Here is a 16,019-nt window from a genome sequence, read left to right as displayed (position 1 = left end):
TGGTCCTCTGTTTTCCCATCCATAAAATGGGAATGATACTGACCTCCCTTTGTAAAGTGCTTTGAAATCTGTGGCCAAAAAGTGCTAGATAAGAGCTCGGGATTATTATTAGTACAAATCCCACTGAATCCCTAGCTCCCTTCGGGCTCTTTAAAAAATCCTAGACTTCAGTCCTACCTGCTGGTGAATGAGCAGCTGCTCTTAAAACTAACTGGATGGACTAGAAATAAGTTCAAGGAAAAGCAAATACATCACACTTATCCCAGGCTTTCGTTAGTCAGCAATCATCAGTAGCCGAGTGTGGGGAACCCTCAGGACATCCCCTTATTGCCTAGCTGGGCAGATGCAACCAAAGAGAGTTTAATGATTTGAAAGAAACAGGGTGACTCACAAACGACTTCACCCAGCCCAGTCGCGGAGGCTGTGGAGCATAACCATTTGTTTTCATTTGCTGCTAATCTTTTTGAGGTGGGAATTTGTAGTAATAATAATAAATAATAATAATAATAATTCCCAGCTCTTTTCATCCATAGACTTCAAAGTGCTTTGCCAAGGAGGTCAATGTTGTTATCCCCATTTTACAGATGGGAAAATTGAGGCAGGTGACAAGTTGATTGCACAATGAGAAGATGGTGCTGTCATGTTAACACGAGCAGCGATGTGCTTTAATGGGGATCATAACACTGACCCAGGGTGACATGAGGCTGAATTCAGTAACATTCTGGAGATAAGTTGAGCTCCTCGGGTGTAAAGGTGCCACAGAAGGGCAAAGCCTTCTCTTATTTATTTCTTTCCCGAGGCCCAGTAACATTTGGTGCATTATTGTTTTGCAATGGCAGCATCGCTACACCTGCACCACCACTGTGCTGCTCTGAATAGCACATGGAAGAAAGTACTAGGAGAATGAATGGAGTTTAGAAGTTAGAGCAGAGGATTGAGAATCAGGACTCCTGGCTTCTATTCCCAGCCCTGGGAGGAAGTGGGGTCTATAAGTCAAGGCAGTGGGACTGAGTGTCAGAACACTCAGCTCTGCTACTGACTCACTGGGTGACCTTGGGCAAGTCACTTTGCCTCACTCTGCCTCAGTTTCCCCTTCTGCCTCATGAGAATGAGTGTGTCCAGACAGAACCTCACTTTTATAAGGTCTCAGAAGACCCCCAACACACACAGTATACCTGCAGGGAAGTCACTTTCCGTACCTTGGAAGGATGAAGGGCTGAGCCAGCCCTGCTGGGATCTAACCTGAGCTTCCAAGCTAGCTGGTTATAGGCCCAGGTGTAATCTCCCCACCAGCACCCCTGCAACAACTAGCTTAAAAATTCAGATGGCAGGACTCAGGTGCTAGCAAACGGGCATGAAAGGATCTCCTCTCCTGTAACACTTTCAACAGCTCAGACAGGGCTCAGATACAAAGGGATTAGTGCCTTTATAGGAGCAAAGCTTGGCAGACTTCCCTCAGGCTGCCCCCCTTTCCCACCCCCACCCCCCCGCCTCTGCTGTCGGTCACCATTCCTGTCGGGCTAGTTCAGACGGTCTCGGCGTTTACTCTTAGCGGATTAGGAGGTGGGGGGGTTCTCCTGCTTTGTCGCTGTGAGGAGGGCTTGCAGACAGGAACGGATTACATCAGATAAACACATTAAACTGTCATTTGAGAGTCAGTTGGAAACCCCTCCTCCGCCAGGAAAACAGCCCAAAGAGCAAGAACAGGAGAAACAGACACAAAAGAAGTCCCCGGCATCCTTCATATTTATGGCTCAACCTGGATTTTGTTTGGCTTTAAATCAGGGCCGAGCCATAATAACCAGCTATCTCTAACACACCCAGAGGATGCCATTGCAATCATGGTAAATTCACCAAGCAAAGGGACTGGGCTAGTCCCTGATCCTTGCAAGGTGCGGGGCACCCGTACCTTCCAGCGACTTCCTTGGGAGAGCTGGTGTGCCACAGGCAGCAGAGAGAATCCTAGAATATCAGGTTGGAAGGGACCTCCGGAGCGCAACCCCCTGCTCAAAGCAGGACCAACCCCCAACTAAACCATCCCAGCCAGGACTTTGTCAAGCCTGACCTTAAGCACCGCTAAGGAAGGAGATTCCACCACCTCCCGAGGTATGGTCCAGTGGTTAGGCTACCAGCTTGGGACTCCGGAAATGCAGGATCAAGCCCCTGCCCCATAACAGATTTCCTGGGGCAAGTCACGTAGGCCTCGTCTACACCTAAGACTAAGGTCAACCTAGTTGCTCAGGGCTGTGAAAAATCAACAAATACCCTCCTGCAAGATGTAGTCAAACCAACCTAAGCCCTGGTATAGACACCACTAGGTCTATGGCAGAATTCTTCCATTGACCTGCCTCTCGGGGAGTAGGTTAACTACAGAGTCAGCAAAACCCCTCCCCATTGCTGTAGCAAGTGTCTGCACTATGGTGCTGTAGTGTACAAAAATAGATCAACTTAGCGACATCACTACAAGGGGTCTTGGGTGAGTGACGTAGTTAAGTGGACTTAAGGCCCCATGTAGACAGCGCTATTCTTCCGTTGGTCTAGACACCACCCACAGACACTGACTTTTCAAAGTGCCGGGGGGTGCTTGACCCCCCCCCAGCTCTGCCCAAGGCCCCACCTCTTCCCACCCAGTTCCTGCCCCCAGCGTGCCATGTCCCTGCGAAACAGCTGTTCGTGGCATGGGGAGGGAGGGCGAGGCGCTGCTCAGCAGGGCCCACCAGTAGGCAGGGGAGCTGACGGGGGACTGCCAGTGGGTGCTCTGCACCCACCATTTTTTCCCCATGGGTGCTCCATCCCCGGAGCACCCAAGGAGTTCATGCCTATGATACCACCTCTCAGGGAGGTGGATTTACCACACCAATGGGAGAACCCCTCCTATCACTGTAGTAAGGGTCTACACAGAAGCACCACAGCTGTGTGACTGCGGTGTTTTAAGTGTAGACACAGCCTCAGTCTCTGCGTGACTCAGTTCCCCATCTGTACAGTGGGGATAATAGGGAAATGCTACTTCAAAGGGGTGTTGAAGAATAAGGTTAATACATTAAAACTGATGAGATGCTCAGATACGATGGTAAAGGGGATCAGATAAATACCATCGCATGAGACCCCATGTGTGACATATGCAGCTGCATATCTGCTATTGTTTGTGTTTTGCCTGCTGCAAGCTGAGAGTCCTAGGAGCCTGGCAACCGCTGGAGGGAGCAGCCATTGTGTTCAATTCAGCTGCAGCCTGTTCCAGAAGAGCACACCCCATGCTCTTTCTTAGCATGTAGCTTTTGTTCTCTCTCTTAATGTAAATTTAATCTAAACTGAAAAAACCCCCAGCCATTTAGCAAATTCCATTGAAACAAACCTTATTAAAAACACACCAGGAACTAGGTTCTCAGACAAATGGAGACCATGTAACTGCTCCGAGTATGGAAAAATGTTACACTAAGAATGGGGAATAGACCAAATATTCTAAGGCTCATTTTTATGCCCCTTGTAATTGACAATGTTAAAAAGGTTAGGATTTCACATTTTTGGGGTAAGTGTCAATGACAACTACTGCAGAACATTTCATGGACATTTTGAGATTTGCATGCCTCATTTATGTTAACAATCCAGTGACCCAGCTCTGTCCTTCCCATTTATTTAAAAATGTTGAAACTATGTCTTCATTTATCTGCACAAAATAAAACATATACGATACTGAAATAACCTAGCAAGTTAGAAAATTCCATTATATAGATTTCCAGAAAGCCTTTGACAAGGTCCCTCACCAAAGGCTCTTACGTAAATTAAGTTGTCATGGGATAAGAGGGAAGATCCTTTCATGGACTGAGAACTGGTTAAAAGACAGGGAACAAAGGGTAGGAATAAATCGTAAATTTTCAGAATGGAGAGGGGTAACTAGTGGTGTTCCCCAAAGGTCTGTCCTAGGACCAATCCTATTCAACCTATTCATAAATGATCTGGAGAAAGGGGTAAACAGCGAGTTGGCAAAGTTTGCAGATGATACTAAACTGCTCAAGATAGTTAAGACCAAAGCAGACTGTGAAGAACTTCAAAAAGATCTCACAAAACTAAGTGATTGGGAAACAAAATGGCAAATGAAATTTAATGTGAATAAATGTAAGTAATGCACATTGGAAAAAATAACGCCGACTAGAATACATACAATATGATGGGGAAAGATCAGGAGAAAGATCTTGGAGTCATCTTGGATAGTTCTCTGAAGACGTCCACGCAGTGTACAGCAGCAGTCAAAAAAGCAAACAGGATGTTAGGAATCATTAAAAAAGGGATAGAGAATAAGACGGAGAATATCTTATTGCCCTTGTATAAATCCATGGTACGCCCACATCTTGAATACTGCATACAGATATGGTCCCCTCATCTCAAAAAAGATATACTGGCATTAGAAAAGGTTCAGAAAAGGGCAACTAAAATGATTAGGGGTTTGGAACGGGTCCCATATGAGGAGAGATTAAAGAGGCTACGACTTTTCAGCTTGGAAAGGGGGGATATGATAGAGGTCTATAAAATCATGAGTGGTGTGGAGAAAGTGAATAAGGAAAAGTTATTTACTTGTTCCCATAAGAACTAGGGGCTACCAAATGAAATTAATGGGCAGCAGGTTTAAAACAAATAAAAGGAAGTTCTTCACACAGCGCACAGTCAACCTGTGGAACTCCTTGCCTGAAGAGGTTGTGAAGGCTAGGACTATAACAGGGTTTAAAAGAGAACTAGATAAATTCATGGAGGTTAAGTCCATTAATGGCTATTAGCCAGGATGGGTAAGGAATGGTGTCCCTAGCCTCTGTTTGTCAGAGGTTGGAGATGGATGGCAGGAGAGAGATCACTAGATCATTACCTGTTAGGTTCACTCCCTCTGGGGCACCTGGCATTGGCCACTGTCGGTAGACAGGATACTGGGCTGGATGGACCTTTGGTCTGACCCAGTATGGCCATTCTTATGTTCTTATGTTGTTAAATGATGAAAAGATTTAAAAAACCTTATTAAAAACACATCATGGATGAGGTTCTCAGCTAATATAAATGAGCATAGCTCCACTGACTTAAATGGAGCTAAGGCAAATTACATTAGCAGAGGATCTGTTTCACAGTTGCATACTGACAGCAATGTCAGTATCTGTCCTATCACTTACAAATCGCAAATGCGTCTAAGCAAGGAAATGAATTACTAACTACATCATTAACCTTACACTGTTCAAATCACAAACACATTATTCTTATCAAGTAATAACTATTTCATCACAACACAACCACCTTACAGTCCCTTACAGGAAAAAAATAACCCTATTCTTTTATTTGTAATGTCAAAATATAAATGCAAAACCCTTCTACATGGGGAATATAAAAAATATATAATATAAAACATAAAAATTAGAATACCTCGCTAGCTTTTATCTAACACTTTTCATCGATAGATCTCAAAACACTTTACAGAGGAGGTCAGATTCATTAACACCATACTACAGATGGGGAAACTGAGGGATGGGGCGGCGTCATGACTTGCCCAAGATCACCCAGCAGGCCCGCAGCAGAGCCAGGAATAGAACCTAGGTCTCTAGTTTAGTGCTCCATCCACAACCTTACTGACACACATTACTTAGGGCTTGTCTACACTTAAAACGCTGCAGCACGTTTCACTGCCTATGCTGACGGGAGTGGTTCTCCTGTCGGCATAGGTAATCTACCTCCCTGAGAGGCAGTAGCGAGATCGACGGGAGCATTTGCCCATTGACCTAGGACTGTCTACACCGGGGGTTGGTCAATTTCACTGTGTCGCTCAGGGTTGTGGATTTTTCACACCCAAGTGACATAGATATACTGACCTAATTTCCTAGCGTAGACCAAGCTTTAAATGTTAGCTCTTTGGTGCAGGAGTCATTTTTTTGTTCTGTGTTTGTACAACGCCTCGCACCATGGGGTCTTGAGCCATGCCTGGGGCTCCTATGTTCTACCACAGAACAAATAATATTAATAATAAATATTGTTATTACTATACCAATACCCACAAGCCTCAAATGCAAGTCTACAAGCCATCCAGAAGTTTGCCATAAACCAATAACATTATATATGTTTTCCTATTAAACTACAGAAGTGATATTATTTTCAAGAGACAACAGTTATCAAAACTGCACCAAAATATTTAAGTGTGAGCTGGTAAATGTAGTGATTCATCATTTTTCCTCCATTTAGCAGTAGCTCTTAAAAGAAGAATATACATATAGATACTGAAATCAAGAGTACAAAAATAATTGATAAGAAAACCAGTAATGCATGGGTCAGAGTTAAGGTTACTGTGTTGCATTAAAATATGCGCTTTTAATATCGTCGAAAAAAATGGGTGAAAATCCTAGCCTCGTTAGGTATGTCTACACAGCAAAGAAAAGCCCACAGCACCACGTCTCAGGGGCCAGGTGAATTGACTCGGGCTCACAGACTTGGGCTGTGGGGCTAAAAATAGCAGTGTAGAGTGATTCAGGCTCTGAGACTTGGTGCCACAGGTTTTTCTGGACAGTGTAGACAGACCCATTGAAACCAATCGCAAAATTCCCACGGTCTTCAATGGTGCCAGGATTTCACTCAGTGAGTGTAAGATGTGGTCAGTGAAGATATCCTTAACCAGTCATTTCCTTGCTGTGAAGCGCTCAAGAGTTGCAAATGATCTATGTGGGTACATTGTTGTGGCTTAGCAAACTTCACCGGGTTTCTTTAAAGAAGATTTTGGAAGATGAGCCAACAAAGTGCGTGTGCAGAGCAACAAACAAACCTCTTGCTCTCCTGCTGATGTAACCCTCCTCCTTCCCTGCCCTCCCTTTTGTTTACTGCCATTCCTGTAAAAAGAAAAGGAGGACTTGTGGCACCTCTGATGAAGTGAGCTGTAGCTCACGAAAGCTCATGCTCAAATAAATTGGTTAGTCTCTAAGGTGCCACAAGTCCTCCTTTTCTTTTTGCAGATACAGACTAACACGGCTGCTACTCTGAAACCTGCCATTCCTGTGTCACTTCACATTTAGATTGTCAGATCCACAGGGCAAGGACAGGTAAACGTCCATATTTAATTCAATGGGAGTTTTGCCCCAGTCAAGACTGAGTTAGAATGGTGGGATCAGGCTCAAATATTTATACAGGTGTGTAAATCTTGTTCCCCGCGCCCCCCCTTTGCAGAAAAGCCTATCACCGAGATATGGGAAAACTTGGCTACAACTCAGAACAGATGCTATCTTCCCAGTTGAGATCAGAGTCTGCAGTTGTGCAACCCCAGCTTAACTCACAGTATCAGTCGCTAGGCGAAAGACCGTGTTTCGTAGAGAGGCGCGGTCTTGCAAGGGATTGCAACAAATGTACCTGGTTTTCCTCCCATGCAGATCCAACAGACCTAGCTAAAGGGGTGCCCAGTTGTTCAGGCTTCAAAGGCCTGATTCTGCAGATGCTGACACCTTGATTATCATACACATTGTAAGGAGAGTGATCACTTTACATAAGCTATTACCAGCAGGAGAGTGGGGTGGGGGGAGAGAAAACCTTTTGTAGTGATAAACACCCATTTTTTCATGGTTTGTGTGTATAAAAACATCTTCGGTATTTTCCACAGTATGCATCCGATGAAGTGAGCTGTAGCTCACGAAAACTTATGCTCAAATAATTGGTTAGTCTCTAAGGTGCCACAAGTACTCCTTTTCTTTTTTCCTATAAGGTGCTGATCTTAATTCTTAAATCCCAGTAAAATGAATGGGAACCGAAGGATTTCAGCAAGGTGGTCAGAACTAGGTGACGTTCTGGCCTTAAAACCTATGAAACTTCCCAAGGATCAGGCCCTAAAACAGAAACCAAAAAAAGGTTAAAGCATTTTTTTTTTAAAGTTCTTTCCCACAGGAAATTTCCATTATTGTCGTCTTTTGCCTAAGGTGAATTCTGTTATCTGTCATTAAAAATTACTGCTGTCAGCCGTAATGCATCAGAGAAAACCAGAGGGTTGGGCCGTGGTGGTCTGAAAGGGGATTTAAGCCGTAGGTTGTTTTTATCCATCACCTCACCCTCAACTCAAGCGAAAATGCTTATTGTGCAACAAGGCCAATTTAGTGTGGAACAGAGATGATGTCAGAAAGAAATTTTCTCTATGCTGTTTTCATGAGCGGATGCCTTGATGCTGATTCCTAATCGTAATAGCCAAAGGCTGGGAGATAAATATTTCGCTCACAGATACTTTAGGACTGAGCTAGTGCGCCAAGGTGTAGGTGGTTTGACTAACAGGAGGAATCTAATTAGAAGGGCAATGTAGCTTAATATGAACAGGGCACTCGAATGAGAGTCAGGACTGCTGGGTTTAAAGCCTACCTCTGCCACCGACTTACTGGATGACTTTGGTCAAGCCACTTTGCCTCTTTGTGCCTCAGTTTCCCCACATGCAATAAGGGGACAATAATGTTCACCCATCTTTGAAAGCTACAGATGAAGGTGCTAGGCATCATTCCATCTCACGTAGCAAAGCTGTCTTCCCTGTATGCCTACTGTGAATCTGACCTGTTAAGACAGTCAGTGTTTTATCTAAATTTTATGTAAGCATACATCCATAATGTTTTAACTAGACACAGAGCAATGGCTGAAAATTCTGGTGCAGGGTAAAATTTTTAAAAGCGCCCAAGAAACGTAGGCGCATGAGGCCTATTTTCAAAACTGACTTGGGGGTTTAGGAACCTAAAATACCATTAATGTTCAATAAGATTTAGGCTCCCAAGTGCCTATGCAAATGGGTCTTGGACTCCTATGTCTTTTAAGCAGTTTTGGCAATTTGACCCAATATTCTTTGCTAGATTTGCAACATCCCCTTCTGTCCTAGGCCCTGATTCAGCAAAGCATGTGCTTTATGCCTCAGCAACCACAAGAGCCAGCTCTGGGAAAGGCCTCCTCTTCAGGGGACAACAAAGCCTTGCAAAATTACATCAGCAAAAGGTTTCAGAGTAACAGCCGTGTTAGTCTGTATTCGTAAAAAGAAAAGGAGTACTTGTGGCACCTTAGAGACTAACCAGTTTATTTGAGCATGAGCTTTCATGAGCTACAGCTCACTTCATTGGATGCATAGCATATCGTGGAAACTGCAGTTTCCACGATATGCTATGCATCCGATGAAGTGAGCTGTAGCTCACGAAAGCTCATGCTCAAATAAACTGGTTAGTCTCTAAGGTGCCACAAGTACTCCTTTTCTTTTTATCAGCAAAAGGAAGACTGTTGAAAAGCCAAAATGTGCAGTTTTGCGCTTCATGAAAGGTCTCTGTGATCCTCTCAGCTAGTTCACCTGTTTACAGCTTGCAAGACTTTTCAACCCGGGCAGCGAGAAAGATGCTATTAATTACTCCTTGTTTACACAGAGCTTGGAAGAGATTTATATGGCGCTGATCCACTGTTAAGAGTTGTGCTACTAACTATCCTGAGTAGTAGTTATAGGAACTGATCCACACCTGCCTCCTCTGTTATATGTAAAGATCACAGGGACAGGCACCATTTCTTCACTGTGTGTTTACACGCTAAAGCCTCTTTCACATTAAAGAGCCACTACAAGCCAATGGCAATTTTCACACCCAGTCCTGCCTCGCTTGCTCTGCCGAGCTCCCCTTTCACAGCACAATGCAGCATCTGAGGCACGTGTCAAAAGCACTGCTCCTCCCTGGAGAAGTGACTCTGTAAAAAGGCTGCCATCACAGGGGGTTCCATGGGTATTGACTCCACGATTTCTGTATCAAATGTACTCGCTTTACATGGGGGGTAAAAGATGATTTTTTATTTTTTTTTTTAGCTGCCAGCCCTGCAAACATATGTTGGAACCTTAAAGACAGATGAGACTTTCTCCTGCTTGTGCGTCATCACTGTGTAAAAGGCTTTGGGAGCCTCCCCAGATGCACTGCCCCCATGGTGGCCTCCTCAGTGACATCTCTGCAACCTCATTGGCTTTCATATTCTCCCCTCGGGGACACCTGTGCAACCACATGGCTGCCAAGGCATATGCACGCCGCAGATGATGAAGTGGGTTCTAGGCAACGAAAGCTTATGCCCAGATAAATTTGTTAGTCTCTAAGGTGCCACAAGGACTCCTCGTTGTTTTTACCGGAAGGAATGGACTCTGGCTCACACTCTCTTTGCCTTGATAACTCCGCAGGGCTAGGTGGAATGGGGTCGCTGGCATGAGAAGGTGCACTCACTATACCAGGGTGGGCAAACTTTCATCTGGGAATAGAAATTGTATGGCAGGCCATGAATACTCACAAAACTGGGGGTAGTGTGTGGTGGTGGGGGGTGAGGGCTCTGCAGTGGGGCTGGGAATGAGGAGTTTGGGGTGTAGGAGGGTGCTCCGGGCTGGGATCGAGGGGTTTGGAGGGCAGGAGGGGGATCAGGGCTGGGGCAGGGAGTTGTGGCATGGGGGAAGGCTCAGGGGTGCAGTCTCCAGGTAGCGCTTACCTCAAGCGGCTCCCAGAAGCAGCAACATGTCCTTTCTCCGGCTCCTATGCGGAGATGTGGCCAGGCAGCTCTGCATGCTGCCCTGCCCGCAAGCACTGCCCCTGTAGCTCCCATTGGCCACGGTCCCTGGGCAACGGGAACTGTGGGGGCAGTGCTTGAGGCTGGGGCAGCATGCAGATCCGAGTCCCCTGGTTGCCCCTACACGTAGGAGCCGGAGAGGGGCCATGCCACTGCTTCTGGGAGCCACGTGGAGCAGCCCCCGACCCTGCTCCCCAGCTGGAGCGCCAGAGTGGGGTAAGCCCCAGACGCCACTCCCTAGCGGGAGCTCGAGGACCAGATTAAAACAGCCGGTGGGCTGTAGTTTGCCCACCCCTGCACTACACCATTGTTCTCTGGGGTAGACCGTTGCAGCACCAAATAGAGCCTGGTCTCTTTCCGTCCACATGTTTGTAAAGAGTCTTTCACCGAGCATTTGAGAACCAGAGATTTGCTGGTTGTCAGCATCCACAAAAGCGCTGAAGGAACCTAGCACAGCTGAAGGCCCCGTCCTTCCCTCCTTACACAGGCAAAATTCCCCCTGGCTTCAAGCTAGCACCAAGAAGGAGAGCAGAGACACTGGCAGGTACATCTCTGATGATGGGCAACAGATTCCACAGGGGAATGTTGGTGTGGGCTGGAGATGGGCAAAAGGATCCATAACTATGCAGGATGCAATGACCCTGACCCCTGTTTACATGGGACTGGGGGGCTACAGCCCCTACTGCAGGCCATGCACGGTAGCAGCAGCTTGGCAGGCCGTAGACTGCAGACATAGCAACAGCTTGGCAGGGTGTACCACGCATCTCCACTCCCCAGCTTGAGAGCTGAGATCTTCCACTCTCCCTTCCATGCCTACGGAAAGGCAGAGTAACTGGATTTATGCAGGTGAAGTGAATTTCACCCTGGGTGAGAAAATGCAATGGAGAAAGCATTCTCCCTAGCACGCATTCATCGCAGAGCCCGGGTGGAGCTCGTAGGCAGGTCTGGTTATCTGTTCAGAGCCGTTGCAACAAACAGGAGCAGAAATTTAACTATTGTATCATTAAGCATGCCCATGCTTCCCCAAAATGCTAGTGTGGCCTCTTTTCTGCTTAACGAACTGGGGATTAATTAGGAGCAGGTAATTGGCTTCTGAAAGCTGCATCATCATGGCTGTTTGTTGATTCAGCTAGTCATTGTGTAATCCCCAGCTGTGTTTTGCAGTAACTATAGGAAGCAGATACAAACAACACCTAGTGCACACAACACCGTACGAGTTCAAAGCACTGCACAGACTTCTTGGTAGAAAGTCTGTGTTTCTGCGTCTTGTACAGAGCCAAGCACATCAGCAGCACACAACAGACAATTCTGGACTGGGAGTCAGGAGACATGGGTACTATTTCTGGCTCTGCCACTGGCATGCTGAGTGACCCTGGGCAAGTCACATCACTTATCCGTGCCTTGTTTTCCCCAATATACTGACCTCCTTTGTAAAGTACTTTGAGATGTCCTGATGAAAAGGGCTATAGCAACTATGATTCATTAATTATCATCATCATTATTAAATCCCCGGGTGATGGTTTGGAAAATGGTAATTGTTTTTTGTGCAAAAATTTTGTAAATTTTTCACTTAAAAAAATCAATGAAAAGTTTTGCAAGACTAAAACCATTCATTTAGAGGAATTTTATTCCCCCCTCCTTTGCCAGTGGCAAAAAATGGAAAAAGAAAAAGAAGAGGAAAAGAAAAAAACAAAGACTGAAAACAGTTTTTTGTTTTTTCATTGAGAAAATGGGAAAATTTAAAAAAAAAGGACATTTCCCATGATAATTTCCATTTTGAACACAAAAGGCCAGTTTTCATTCAAAGATATTCTTCAAATGCAACATTTCAACCAGCTCTACCCAGGGGGAAACTGAGGCACAGAAGGGTGACGTGACTTCCTTGGCGACAGAGTGGGGATTGAACTCAGGAATTCCATGGCACTGAAGCACATTGCTATGTCCACTAACCACTAGGGGCCTGATTCTCCATTGCCTGGAGCTTGCCCCGTCATTTTTACACAAGTGCCAAGTGGATGTATCAAGCTAAGGACAAGTCTACACTTAAAACGCTGCACAGGCACATCTGCACAACTTTAAGCGCTTTAATGAAGATACTCTAAGCTGAACAGAGAGCTCCCGTTGGCTTAGTTAGTCCATCTCCCCAAGAGGTGGTCGCTATGCCGGGGGAGAAGCTCTCCTGCCAACACAGCACTGTCTATACGCCGGGGGGGCCGTAGGTCAGTATAAGTATGTCGTTCACGGGGGTGGGTTTTTTGACACAAGTCTGCAGCGTAGACCAGACCAAAGTCAGAAGGGTAATGATTACATTCATTTTGCACTGGAGTAAGCCACTGCCCAAGGTGGCGGAAGAAGAGAATCCGCCTCTATGGGTTCAGTGCATTCCACAGAACCCCACTCAGGGCTGGGCAAGGAATTGGGTCTCCAAAGCGTTTTCCCGGACACGATCTCTCAGCAAAGGACATGGTTACTCCTTCCTGCATTGAAGCACTGTTTCTCTCCTAGGCCGCTTGGATTTTAGCAGTGACTCCCACATCACACACCACTTACAGCTTGCAGAATACGAAGGCATGCTAGTGGGTTTAACCTGCCTGCCACAGTTCTGTATTTGCTCCATACGGGATTTGGGGCTGAGATCCAATTTCAGTTTTGTCTGCACAAGTCATCACAAAAAATGACTTGTGAATTTTCCTTCTCAGTTCCCCTTGGGAAAGGGTAGAAATTCGCCAGCCTCTTGAAAATCAGGGCTTAGAAATGAAGCTACCTAACTCTTTGCTTCCAGTAGGTGCAGAGGAGCTGAAGACGTTCTCAGGACTGCAGCTGTCTACCCAGCTGGGCAGCTGATGCACTAGATTTCATTCCATTCAGCCGATACATGGTATTTTTCTTGGATCACATAAGGCAAAACTGTCACACATGAGCGTACCAGAGTGGAGGCTGCCTCTGGCCTACCCATGGCACAGTTTGGGAAGAGGCCCTGGATGGTGGCCTCAAGAGATCTGGACTGATTCCTGGCTCTGCCGCAGGTTTCCTGTGTGACGGTGGCAAACAACTTACTTTGCAGAAAATGGGAATGATACTTCCTTTCTCCTAGTCTGTGTATGTCTTGTCTAGCTAGACTGCAAGCTCTTTGCGGTGGGGGCCATCTTTTGGTTCAGTGTTAGTACAGCGCCTAGCGCAGCGGGGGCCTGGCCTGTGACTGGCGCTCCCTGTGCTACTACAGTAATACAAATAATAATAATAATAATTAATTTTGTCCTCTAGCTGCTATTGGAATAATAATTACCAAAAACAAACAGTGCCGGCTTGATGAGACTGAAGTCCTTATCCACAGAACAGGGATCTGCAGCCCCCAAGCCAGCGCAGTTAATCTGGGTTAAAGAAAACGTCATAAATTCTCTTTCTGGGAGGTCACACCTCGTCCCCCTGCTCTGACCGCACCCCCTGCCCCCGGGAGCCAGGGGCACTGGTGCAGTTTGAGGCATGCAGTGCCGACCCCTCCACAGCGGCTTGGTCTGCCATTTCAGACACTGAGCAGGCGGCCTGGATCAGTTGATGCACTGAGGTCCTTCCTGAATTATATGTCCTCCTGGACAACCCTTGCCCTCTCCGAGGAATTGGACAGGGCTTAGGCCACTCCCAGCCTGAAAGATATAAGGACTCTCCCTGCTTTGTCAAACCTGCTTGCACCAGACTCCTCTCTGCCGTAGCGCCGCAGACTTCAATGTAGCTACAGCGAGGAGAAACCAGCCCCTTTCCTAACAGACACGAACCGACGCTTTATTATTGTGAAATTAGCTTTGCACTAAGCCTCTAATAGCACCAGAGAAGACCCCTCCTTGCTCTTCTCCAGAAAAGCTGAAGGCTATGGGCCAGATCTCACATGAATCCAGAGCACCCCGGTGGAGTCACTCCGGATTCACACTGCTGGAACTGAGCTCAGCATCAGCTCCTTTCAGAGCCTCAGTGTAACTCAGCTCCAGTTCTGCCCCCAACCCACCAAAGCTTAGTGCAGAGTAACGTAAGGAGCAAGTGCTGCAGCGTTCCCTACTCTGTCGACCCACTGTTGTGTTTATGCCAAAACAAACCACCCCTTAGGCACAAACACAGGGCTAAACTCTCCCGTCCTTCCCCCGCCTCCCAGCACTGGGTCCCGGCTCAGCTTCATTCATTGTGGTTCCATTGTTGTCAATGGCAGCATGCGTAGGGAGCATGGGAAAATGAAGCTTTGCCTCCCTCTAGAAGCTTTCACCCAAGGGTTGTAACATGCTTTACAACCATTAATTCACTGTGCCCCGCTAAGAGAACGATGGAACACCACTGGACAGATGGGGAAACTGAGGCACAGAGCCAGGAAGGGACTTGCCCTACACACACAAGCAGTCAGTAGCAGAGCCAGGGACAGATCACAGATTTGACTCTCAGCTTCGTGTGCTACCCACTAGACCATGCTCTCTCTCTCTTTGAAACAGTATTCTGAGCTGCTCATCATGCACTTTAACCACGTGCAGTAGAGGCAGTTATTAAGGAGCTCCTAATTTCTGTGTCATTTCGAAAAAGGAAGTTTCTAGCCCTCCTGGTTTCAGAGAAAAGCTTGAAAACAGGACCAAGTTGCCCCCTAAAGGTGGGAAAGCAGAAGGCAAAGAGAAAGAATCCAGAAGGTAATATTTTTTTTAAATCTCACAATTTTTAAGCCAGTCTCTTGATTTTTGCTCGCTGGGGTTAGCAATAGATTGCATATATATCATCTGTCTCTATCTCCTGTATTATAGGCTTTGCATACTGACAGCTACAACCAAGACGTTCTTCAGTGTTGTGCAAAGTCCATCTAATGATGAGGGCAAAAAAGCTGGGAATCAGGACTCCTGGGTTCTACGCCTGGGTCTGCTGCTGACTCACTGTGTGGCCTCAGGGAAGTCACTTCCACTCTTTGCCACAGTTTTCCCATCTATAAAATGGTGGTAATGCTGCTGCCCCATCTCACAGAAGCAGTCGGAGGGGGAGCCAATATTTGTAAATTGCTGTCTATTATTACGAAAACTCCAAAGCTGTACATGAAGGATACCCTCAACAAGGCAATGCATGGACCTGGCAGATCTCAAAGGGGAGGGGTGCGTAGTTCACCCACACAGAGCCAAGCCCTCCATGGGTAGGGCTTTTAGTGATATGTCTGGCTAGACATTAAAGTGGATCCTATAAGCTGGTTGAATCCTCCCCCTCCAGGAACCAGATTTGCTACGTGAATGCTACACGCTCAGGCTGGAAGTAGGACTGTGAGGACAGACAGAAAACATACAGGGAGCTGACACACTTACCAGGAAGCAGAGAAGGGCCTACAGAAATCAGAATCAAAATGGCCCCCCTAAGGGCTGCAGTTGGTGGTCTCTCCCAGATTTAAAGGGTCAGCAATCAGGTGAGCAGGGTGGGAAAGGCATATATAAAAGAGCAAACCAACCAAATAAAAGAGAATGTTAATA

The 16,019-nt window shown here is 46.4% G+C and overlaps 1 protein-coding gene across 4 annotated transcripts in view; it reads right to left on the bottom strand.

Annotated features, from left to right (window-relative positions):
- Positions 1 to 15,930, bottom strand: part of GRHL3 (grainyhead like transcription factor 3) — an 82,983-nt gene extending 67,053 nt beyond the window's left edge. Inside the window, exons 1-4 of one of the 4 annotated variants that reach the window (XM_043532320.1) lie at positions 15,858 to 15,930; positions 7,687 to 7,829; positions 7,360 to 7,451; positions 3,585 to 3,664 (exon numbers count right to left, since the gene is read on the bottom strand). The gene's annotated coding sequence lies outside the window, so the exon portion shown is untranslated. The remainder of the gene's footprint in view (positions 1 to 3,584; positions 3,665 to 7,359; positions 7,452 to 7,686; positions 7,830 to 15,857) is intronic. The other 3 variants (XM_043532319.1, XM_043532322.1, XM_043532321.1) reach the window with 3 other exon arrangements.
- Positions 15,931 to 16,019: the final 89 nt, after the last annotated feature.

The sequence above is a fragment of the Chelonia mydas genome, chromosome 19 (assembly GCF_015237465.2).
Source record: "Chelonia mydas isolate rCheMyd1 chromosome 19, rCheMyd1.pri.v2, whole genome shotgun sequence".
In the NCBI taxonomy this organism is placed as follows: Eukaryota; Metazoa; Chordata; order Testudines; family Cheloniidae; genus Chelonia; species Chelonia mydas.
The sequence above is the reverse complement of the archived record's forward strand: the minus strand, read 5'-3'. Positions and strand labels throughout refer to the sequence as shown.